Source organism: Ochotona curzoniae, unplaced genomic scaffold, assembly GCF_017591425.1.
Source record: "Ochotona curzoniae isolate NIBS_2020 unplaced genomic scaffold, NIBS_Ocur_1.0 scaffold_2476, whole genome shotgun sequence".
In the NCBI taxonomy this organism is placed as follows: Eukaryota; Metazoa; Chordata; class Mammalia; order Lagomorpha; family Ochotonidae; genus Ochotona; species Ochotona curzoniae.
Genome location: NW_024467095.1, coordinates 14,246,350 through 14,257,708, shown reverse-complemented (window position 1 = coordinate 14,257,708; position 11,359 = coordinate 14,246,350).

Here is an 11,359-nt window from a genome sequence, read left to right as displayed (position 1 = left end):
GGCAAGTCATTAGATGGGAATGAATCCAGAAAATCTGCTGTGCCAGCCACCCAAAGATTTCTCAGTGGCGTCACATGCTGGAGGAAAGCCACCACAGTCCAAATAGCAATCCTCCATTTCCAGACTCAAGGCGTTGAGCCATCACAGCAAACAGGTTTCAGTCTCTCGCGATGTGTTCACATAAAGTTTGCTACAAAATCAACAAGATGACAGAATGCCAAACATAGAATTGAGAATGAAAAGTAAAATGAGCCTGGGTTTGGAGTACATCCTCTTCAGCCAGCACATGATTATCTTGGGCAGAAGGTAAGGCAAAAGCAAATGATAACTAGAAAGTCCCTTGGGTGGTCAAAGAGTTCATGTGACTCTAGGTTAGCCTGATGCACCCATTTAAACAAGAGGCATTCTCCTGCATTGAGGAACACTTATCCATTCAATCACTTGTCTGTTGTCACTCAGGTGGGAGTGACATCCTCTTAGCAAGCTCCTTGGTGCACTCAAGCATGTTCTATACCACGCCCTCACCCCCACCCTGGTCATATTAAATGAAGGGATGCTGCTCCCTTGGGAAGGGGGACCAGCACAGAGTATGATGGTAGGACCTTAATAGAGGAGTATTTGCTTTACTGATCTTTTAATTCAGTCACAACAGTCTCATAGCTATGTCACCATTTCTAGAATTCTCCATTAATTACTTTTTCATTTCTAAACAATATTCTTTGATCTGTTTAAAATCCATAGGAGCTCCTGACTCTTGGCTTCATAATACGAAAATATTGACATTCTAAACCTCCCCTTTGCTTTTCTTCCTTCTGGGCAATAAGTTTGTCATCTCTAATTTTACTTCCCCATTACTGAGGTGAGTGATATTTATATATTCTTCTATAGTGTAATAAAATATTTTTGTGCCTTTTCAGTAGACTCAAAAGTTGGAAAATTTAGATGGTCTTTATATATAATATGATTACTTTATAAATAAGTGTTTACTGTAAAGGCACAGTTATAATTGCTGCTACTCTCTTGTATAATAACTTTCATTGATTTTTTTTCCCTGGAGTTTAGATTCTGTTTTAAAAATCATCTTCATCGATTTTTTTTCATGTTCTCTACCAAGGAAAACATCCTCCTGTGATAGAAGCTATTAGTTGTCCCCCAAAATTTATTACCTACTGCTCTAGTAACCAAAATTTAATCTAGTTGTGCACATAAACATTTGCAATTAAAATCAAACAAAATGGTCTCTTTCAGATTTGCTCATTGCCAGACATTCCACGATTTAGCTCTAGTCAGTGTTGAGTACGACTTTCATTAGAACTCCTGAAGAGCCCTCCATAGAGAAGGGCTTGGGTGTCCTGATGGCATACAGAGGCCTCACAAGGCTCATCATGGGGCTGGCAGGCAGGTGCAGCCGAGCCCATCTGGTTCCTGCAAAGAAAGATCCAACTCAGCCCCCGGTGGGCCATAGACCCTTGTGTCTTGCTTGAGTTCCAGCCTCTCTGAGCCTGCCATCCCCAAGAGCTCCCTGCCAAGGAAACCCCCAACTTCTGACCCTTTCCGTTATGGCTTACAGTCCTACCATGGGCATGATCACCTCTATCATCATCCTCTTAGCCATCACAGCTATGGAGGCCTCTTTGACCCTGGGCTGCACCTGCTCCCTGCATCTACAGTGCATCAGCCAGTCTGAGAATAAGGAGCGCATGGTAGGGAATGGCAAGGCCAAGGAGTTCGTCCTGCTAGTGCAATATTTGGTGAAGCAATTGTGTGCAGAGAAAAAGTTCAAGGTGATGACTCCTAACAGGTTGGAGGTGCACAGCTGATCCGGAATGAGAGGTGCTTGGTCCAATTTGCAGTTTGCCGAGTGGTGCTTAAAAGAGTAGAGCTGTACAGACATGCTACTGCCCAAGCCAAAAGATTGACACCTGCTGACATTGGCCTTGGCAGGCTTCTTCCTCGCATGCACCATCTCCTGGGATCCCAGCTGTCCTGGTTTTCTCAGGCCTCCTGATGAGGCTGCCATTGCAGGCAGTGGGCAAGCCTGACCTTGCTGAGGGTCACCGCTCCTAGGAATTTTTGATAAGTGAATATCTAGCTAAGCTTGTCTCTAATTTAGCTACCACTGTAATGCGTGAACCAGCAAAACTGTGAACTGTAAATAAGTTCTCAGACTGTCGGAAGTCTCAGGAAGAAGAGGTAGAAACCCCCCAAAAAGTCTATGTAACCGTTCTTTCCTTTTTCCTCTGGTCTTGTTAACACAGTGCACTTGCTCTCAATCTTAGACTCTCAGCATGCTAGGCAAGTAAAGCAGACAGTTGTTTCAAGTTGGGCTTCTATGTGAAAGATAAATAAACCTCGACCTTGGCAAAACCTCCTTACAACCCTCTTGCCAGCTCAAGACAGTCTTGCTCCGGGGCGTGTGAACAAAAAATAAAAAGGAAACAGAAGCAAAAAAATGACGTTTGTTGTGGTTTGAGCCATGATTATTCAACATCTTTAACCAGAAAGGAAAAAAAAATACACTCACTAATACATTAACTGATACAGAATCATAGAGGGTGTGATTGCTGCCATCCTCTTTCCACATCAAACAACACACGTAAGATGCACAGAACTGATTTCAGGGCTCAGGTGTGATGAAACAAAGCAGGCCATGAGGACCACTTAAGAGAATCTAAGTGACACACTTCTAATCAGATTTGAGAGCGGGACATGATTTAACTCAACCGGAAAGGGTGTATTCCAGGACATGAACAGCAATGTGAGAAGGAAGAGAAGAGGAAAAAGTAAACGAGGCTGTGAATGTAAAACCCTCTGTGAAGCTCCCAGAAAAAGTCAAGACTGAGACCTCATCATGAATAATCCATTTGACCCAAGTTCTCTTTGATCCTGCCAATTCAGTACAGAATTTAAAATATCTTTGTATTCCTCTTTCCATATCCAAGATTATTTCTTTACTACTCACAGTGTTTATTACCTAAGCTTTTTTTAGTTTTGTTTTTTAAAGCTGTGCTTCTTGCTTCCTCTTAGCTTGTTATCAAAGCCTCAGCGCTCTGGAGTTAACCTGAAATGTGCTCTCTGTGCTTCTTGTCATGTTTACACACAGACCCAGTGGGAGTCGGAATGAGCAGAAAACCACGTCCACCCCATGGGTGGTGTACAGGATGACAAGAGCAAACTGGAAATAACTGCTCACTCACAGACACTCAGATGCATCTGTAATCAAAAAGAAATCTGACACTGGGCAGAGGGAAGTAAACCCCCTGAAGGTTCCTCTTTCGTTGGTCTCTTTCATCCTTTTCAGGAATGGGTCAACCATCCACCCGCTCCAAAGCTCAGATGTGCACACACGCTTTGTTTGTTGTCCTGGTGCCCTTGCTAGCATTCTGGACTGGGGCAACCCTCACCTGCAGAAGGCCTGGATCAGAGGATAGCCTTAACACTTACATACAGCTCAGGTAACATTTTTATGCATTTTTTACATTTATTGTCTCTTTTAATCCTCATAATTACCCCAACAGACAATCATCTGGCTTTCTCTTTAAAAAATCATTTCTCATTTTACAAATTTTGCTGTAGATGTAAATTTCTTATAATCAGGAGTAAGAGACAAGTTTAATCCTTACAACGACTCTATACCTGGAGTGTACTTTACTATTGAGAAAATTATAAAACTGGTGTAAATAAATTGTACATAAAGCATAAATAAAATTATTTAATTAGCAATGCGATATATGATATTATATATTACAAAATATATATTATATATTAATTATATTATATATAATGTATCATATATTTTTTCTTTCTTCCTAGGAGGGTAGCAAAAAGGTTTGCTAAATCTGTACAGTTGTTTAATATATATAATATTATATTATTAATTATTAATTAGATTATTATGGTTTTTAAGTGATAATATCTACTGCTAACACACCTAAGAGACAGTATAGTATTTATAGAGAGCAATGTGTATTGCACATTAACGGTGATAGAAAAATAAATACTGTTTGAATCAACAAATCCACTTCAAAAGTTTTATTTCAGAAAATCATCAGACATAAAACATTCCAAGGATATAAGAATTCCCACTGTACAGCTAGCTTGCTTATAGTTGTGCAAAGTAATACAAAAATTTAATAAATTGTAACAGTATCAAATGAAAAAGTGTACATATTTTAGAAGATTATATAATGATATAGAAAAAATCATACTGACATGGAAAATAATATGACAGTACTTCAGAATATTCATGGAAATAGAATTAAAAGATTATTTTGTTACAAAGATATTTTGAAATCCATGCATACTTTTTTCCCATGAGTTTTTGTGAAGACTCCTTGAATATAGCAAAGTGAAAATACATTGCTAAGCTTTAAAGTTCTAGGTGATTAGAATGTGACATTTTGTGGCAATGGGTTAAGTCGCCACTTTCAATAACCGAATTCCACAACAGAGTGCCAGTTCAAGTCCCAGTTACTCTACTTATAATGGAGGCAGTGAACAGTGTCTCAATCACTTGGGGCCCTGTCATCCACCAGGAACACCCAGACAAAGTACACATCTCCAGGCTTTGGCCTGAAGAAACTCAGGCTGCTGTAGGCAGCTGGGGAGTAAACCAACAAACAGAAAAGATCTCTCTGTGTCTCTCTGTTGTACTGCATTTCAAGTAAATGGGAAACAAAATTTTTTAAAAGATGCGAGGGGCTTGGCACAGTGGCCAAGTGGCTAAAGTCCTCGCCTTGAATGCACTGGAATCCATGTGGGCACCAGTTCTAATCCCAGCAGCTCCACTTCCCATCCAGCTCCCTGCTTGTGGCCTGGGAACGGCCCAAAGCCTAGAGACCCTGCACCCATGTAGGAGACCCAGAAGAGGATCTGGGCTCCTGGCTTCAGATCGGTGCAGCCCCAGCCAATGCAGTCACTTGGGGAGTGAATCATCGGATGGAAGATCTTCCTCTCTGTCTCTCCTCCTCTATATATGTATATCTGACTTTGCAATAAAAATAAATCTTTAAAAAAAAAAAGATGCTAGATTGGAGCATCTTTTATAAGACACCCACATCTCATATGTGAAAGCCAATTGGAGTCTCAGCCGTTCTCGTGTTCTGTTTCCTACTAATGAATCTAGGAAGCAACAGAGGATGGCTCAAGTAAGTGAGTTCCTGTCATTCACATGGGAAACCCACACCGAGTTCCTGGCTCCTGTGTCAGGCTGGCCCAGACCTGGCTATATCAGCCATTTGGGAAGTAAGCCAACTAATAGAAGATGTCACTTTGTCTTTCCCCACACCCTTTTAAGTCAATACATAAATTTTTAAGGTGATAAATTGAAAAATAAACTTATCAAAAACTATGAAACATTGAAATTATATATATATGAAAGAATTAATATGATATTAAATGCTAGAGGACAGTGTCAGTAAAATAAGATTTTATGAATTTCTGAAAGACCAGAGATGACTATGGTCAAAGTGAAGCCAAAATCAGAGTGAAGAGGGTCACAGATCAGTACAGGCACAGGGACGACCTGCAGGCGAGGCAGGGCTATTTTTACAGCATTTCCCAAGTCTGTGAGGATGTAGTCAAAGCATTAGAAAGGACCCAAAATGCGACAAAGGATTGAAGAAGCCGATATTCTTCATGTGGCTTTGACTACCACACAGGTGAATATGAACCTAATCAAACTGTCAGCATAAGGGCAAGGACTCCTGGACAGGAACTGCTGGCTTGCTTAACTCAGAGAAAGCCTGTTTGTCTGCATGCCACATCAAAACCCAGGCAGCTTGCAGCCCACCTTCTCACATGGGGAAGGGGGCACTCTAAGCCAGCTACCTGACTCAGGTAGTCAGTGGTGGTTCCTGGTTGGCAAGAGTTGCTTTTACAAGGAGTAATCATTCAAGGGCTAAGACGTTGTTGTTTTATTTTTTTCCCCCGTGACATTTTAAAAATATAAATTCCAAGATTCTTCTATGCATCTGCATAGAGTTAATGAAAACTCAAAAACAAACAAACAAACAAACAAAAATCATGCCTGACAAGCAAGCTTTTTTAGGCAAGGTCGTACAGATCGTTTCCGGTTTCAACACCAGAGAGGATCTTAATTTTCTAGAGTTAATGCTTCTTTCTGATTCTGTCCCTATCTCGCTCCTATTCTCACTCTTTCTCTCTCTCTCCCTCTTACCTCTACCTCTACCTCAATACCAAGCCTCCCTCCTTCACCTGACACCTTTCAGCTTCCATGTCTTATTTTTGCTAAAATCCTCGTCCTTTTATCTACTCTTCCTTCACCACATAAAAATTTCCATGTGCCCTTCCAGACAAGCCCATACAGTGATTTATGACATCTTACGGGGAAAAAAAAAAAACAGAAAGTATGTATTAATAATGAAAATGATGAACATTATCCCCAGAAAGATAACTCAGGATGTTGAGTTCTTTCTTTAACAGTAAGTGTTGGTACTGGGGGGAGGGGAAAGCCAATCCCCCTCCCCCATCACTCAATATAAGTGAGACTGAGCATCATGTTTACTCACACTTTTGCTTCATTAATAGATCACAAACAAAGCTATCTGTTACTCAAATAAGGCAAACATAATTGCCAATGGGTTTTCCTGCAAGGCTCCTGGGAAACATACCAAAGGATCCTGCCCCAGAAGTGTAGCATGAATGACCCCCATAGATCCTATCTTTGTTGGTGGAACAGGAGCCCGCAGAGACCCAGCTCTAAGGCCAACAACTCCTCTGTTGACACCACCTACCCTGCACCACCAAGTCACCAAGAAAGCCTACAGAGCTGAGGTGCTGTGGCTGAAAGCTGTGGTAGCTGGATCTCCTTTGATCCGAACATTTTACTGAAAGAAAGCAACATGTGGGTCCTTTGGCTGCAGTCCTGGATCCTCATTGCTCTGTCTTAGATCCTGAAATTTCCATCTAACTGTTATTTTAAAAAACAAATGCAAACTCTTACCCACTTACTCCTTTGTTATGTAAAGTAATTCAGCTCTGTCTAAACTTCAACGCCTAAATTTACATACGCACGCCCTACTCAGCAATAAATAAATAAATAAATAAATAAATAAATAAATAAATAAATAAATAATAAACCAATGGGAAAAAAGGTAGCAGTCAACCTGACTTAACTCCCGAACTTAAAAAGCAGTGTGAGAGCATCTTGTATGACTTAAGCATGGTCATTGTAATCTTTCTTGTCCTAAATGCCTTACCAACACACTTGATCCAAGCAAAATAACTCTCTTCCATGAGACTTCTCAAGCTAGCTGATAAGAAGAAAAAAAAGCCAACAATACCCCTTATCATATTGTACCAACTTCTTCTGCCTATTTCAGGCAATAACTGAACTGTCTCTCTGCCAATCAACTTCTTGGTAGTTTCTTTTTCTTATTTTCTTGGAGGAAGGGAAGGGAGGAATTATTCAGAAAAAACATAATCATACACAAACTTAGATCCGAGACCTGACAAAAATAGATTCAAGGAGCTTAATCATGTATTTTCAAAAACATGATTTTCTTTTCCATTTCAAAATAAACTAAGGGTGTAACAGAAGGATACCCCTTTTACTAATAAATCAGATTAAGCAACAGTCAACATTTGACACATAACATAATAACTTTAATGTAGAAATGTAAACTATAGAAATCCCTTATTTTTCTATGAACCTGACTCCCAACTCCCAGTGTTGTAAGGACAGACTGTAAGGATCAAACTCCCCATCCAGGACTCAGTGCCACCTTTAATGTATTGAGTGTCTGCTGAGCCAGTGCTGCTTTAAATCCTTTAGATCGCCTTGTTACCCAGCACTACCCTAAACCTCCTAACTCTCAACCCCCTTAAGCCCCACTTGCCTAATTAAGCTTAGTGACCTTCAAGTTCAAAAGGTGTGCTCCACCATTGCCTGAGGCGTGTATTCCTTGGGACCACCTACAGCTACATCTGCCAATCCCCAACGCTCCCTATCCCCTACCCCAAGGCCATAAAACATGCCTCTCTGCATTGTTCTTTCTCTGCTCTCACTTTCTCCCTGCCCCAGGCTACCTCCCTCATTAAAACGAAGGCCTATCCTGTGGCTCACTTGCTGTGTCTAGCATCTCGGGTTTATGGTAAAAAGCTAACAACTATTGCTACTGGAAAAACAAACAAGTGTTTGACTAGAAGAAAAGCTGCTTCATAACATTTCTGGTCTGGTGATTAAAATGCTACTCGGGACACCAGCAGCCACATCTGGGTCCCTGGTTTCAAATTATGGCTTGGGGCTCCCACTCCAGCTCAGGTAATCCGGTCCCTGATGCTCAGGTCGGACGACCTGCGTTGAGTTCCCAGCTGCTGGTTTTGTCCTGTTAACAGTCCCTGCTGTGGGCATTTGTGAACAGGTTGGGGGAAGCTGTCTGTCTCTTTGCTTCTTGTATGAGTAAAAATAATGCAGCATTTTTGTTTCAACTTTTCTAAAGGACACATTGTGTAGATATTTTGGGTTTTCAGAAATTTAAAGTGTTAACCAAGAATCTTTGCCAAAAACTATTCCAGTCTGGAATGAGCAAAAAGAGAAATAGAAACCTCAATCCTACTTTGTTAACCCCTTAAACTATTAGCAATTCCAAAAACATTATTTCAGATTGTAAGATCTAAAGGTCCATAATACTTCCTACTCGCCTACATATTTGAAACTCATGATAAGATTTTTAGATCCAGAAAACTGTTAACTCATCATTGTATTAGTCTTCCTAATAAATTAAAAGCATTAGAGTATGTTGTACCATACTCCTTCCTTAATCAGCTATCTCACTCAAATCCTACCAAATTCAAATGACAGAAAAGAATTGTTGTTGGAAACTATTAGGGAGAGTTATCCCTTTTATAATCTATGATTTGATCATGGATAATTATGTGATGTGACAATAGAATAATTAGACTTTTTTTTAAATGTTTTTGTGTGGCTCTGTAATGCTACATTGGCCAAATTAAGTTTATAAATATTTATAAATGACCTAATAAAATTGGTCAGCTCTATAAGTGTCATGACTAGAAAAGATTTAGATAATTGCAATGGATATGGCACTCAAGATGGTATTTTAATGTGCTTTCTTAAAACTAGACGATTAATTCACTATATTTGTTTTTACTGAATTATTTTAAATGGGCTTGGAGATAAGTAAGCAAATCTGGTGTGGACAAAAATCATTAAGGAGCATCCATGTTTGGGAGGAAAAAGGTATTCCTTAAATCCCACACAAATACATTTATGTTTACAAGCTAAGATGACTATGATGAAAGAAAAGGTACAGGCTTCTGTGTAGCAAGAATATTCAGAGTCTATTATGATTTCAAAAAGTGTTCCTGAAACAGCAGCCTATGAGATGAGAGCTTCTTTTATTGTGGTAAAATAGATTTTCATTAATCCTTATTAAGTTAATTTTATGGCATGTGAATAATGTGACTGTAAATTTTGGCATATAAATATCTGCTCTAGTTCTTTCTTTGAATTCTTTGGGGTGTATACCTAGAGGAGGATGACTGGATTATATGGCAATTTTCTATTTAATTTTTCAGAAACCACCATTGCATTTTCCACCACGGGTTCCACAATTTTTAGCTTTCATCCAGAAGTGCACAGGGTTTCAATTTACCCACTTCTCCAACCAAAAAATTACTTCCTATTTTTGGTGGTTTTGTTTTGTTTTGTTTGCATGTTTTTTATAACAACCATTCTAGTTGGTATGTAGTACTATGTTATTGTGGTTTTAATTTCCAGTTCCCTAATGTAAATAACATTGAGCATATTTTTATAGTAAGTAGGCATTTATATGTCTTAGAAGAGATGTTTTTCAACTATTTTGCCCACTTGAATTGTGATGCTTGCTGGTTGTCTTAAGAGTTCTTTACATATTTTGTAGATTATTCTCTTACTGCAAAAATGATTTGTAAATTTTCCTCTCCATTTCATCACACATCAGTTGACTCTTGACGGTGCCTTTTGCACTTGATCTTAGCCAAAAGGCTGAGGAGAGATGATGACGCCGCTTGATGAGCAAAAGTTTTAATTTTGGTGAAGTTAAATGTATCTATTTTGCTTCTTTTATTCCCTCTACTTTTGGTGTCATATCCATGAAATTATTGCTAAATCCAGTGTCATAAATATTGTAACAACTGCTTTCCTTTAATAGTTTTATTGCTTGGGCACCTAAATTTAGATCTGTAATCAATTTTGAGTTAATGTTTGAAAATGGCTAAGGCAAGGGCGCAACTCCAGTCCTTTGCATGTGATTATCCGTTTTTCCCAGCACCGTCTGTTAAAAAGATTCTCACTTCCCATCAAATACACCTTGTATTCTTGTCAAAAATCAACCAACTGACTGTATAGGTGAAGTTTCACTTCTGAGTCATGGTATATTTTAAGGATGAATAAGGGTTAATATATAACTGGACCTGGAACAATGGCTCCACAAGCTAATCCTCTTCCTAGAGCACTAGCATACTATATGGGTGCCTCTAGCCCCAACTGCTCTACTTCCCTTCCAGTTCCCTGCTTATGGACTACAAACGCAGCAGAGGACGGCTTAAACTCTAGAGTCCCTGAGCCCACATAGAAGATCCAGAAGAAATTCCTGGCTCCTGGCTTCAGATCAGCTCGGCTCCAGCTGTTCTAGCCATCTAGGGAATGAATCAATAGATAAAAACTCTCCCTTCCATCCCACTCTCCTTCTCTCTATAAATCTGTCTTTCAAATAAAAACAAGCCTTTGAAGAAAAACAGTATTAGTGCATAACGAAAGATGGAAAAATTCTCTAAACGGAAGATTGGCTTAAGCATCGCTGAGTGTTGACTTTTCATGAATGTTAAGGAATACAGTTCTAATGATATCTATTTTTTTAATCTCCTTTACTCACAGCCCATTAACTAATCTCTCATTTAAAGTCTCTTGGGGACGAGGGGGGATATTCTGAGTTGTTCACTTTACTGTGGGTTCTCCAGCAGAATAAGATTAACACTAAATCTGTTTTCTTATAACTTAAAACCACCATGAATCACAAACAGGCCACTTTCCTCATTCTAGTATCCAACAGACAGTGGTGTTCAGAAAAGCAGAATCCCCAAAGCCATGTGGTAATTCTCACAAACAGAACAGAACAAAGTTTCATGGAGGAAGAACTTAATCATCCACTTTTTTTTTTTTTTTTGTGGAGCCCCCATTGTCACAATAAAATCAGTATTTAAGCTACTGTGAAGAGCAGCATTGCCATAGCTCCTTCCAGGCAACCAAAAGGAGGATGAGGAAGAGTTGCTGGTGTTGTCGTTAATGAAAGTTACACTGAGGGATTCCTTTATTTTTCAAGGATTGTATTTAAGA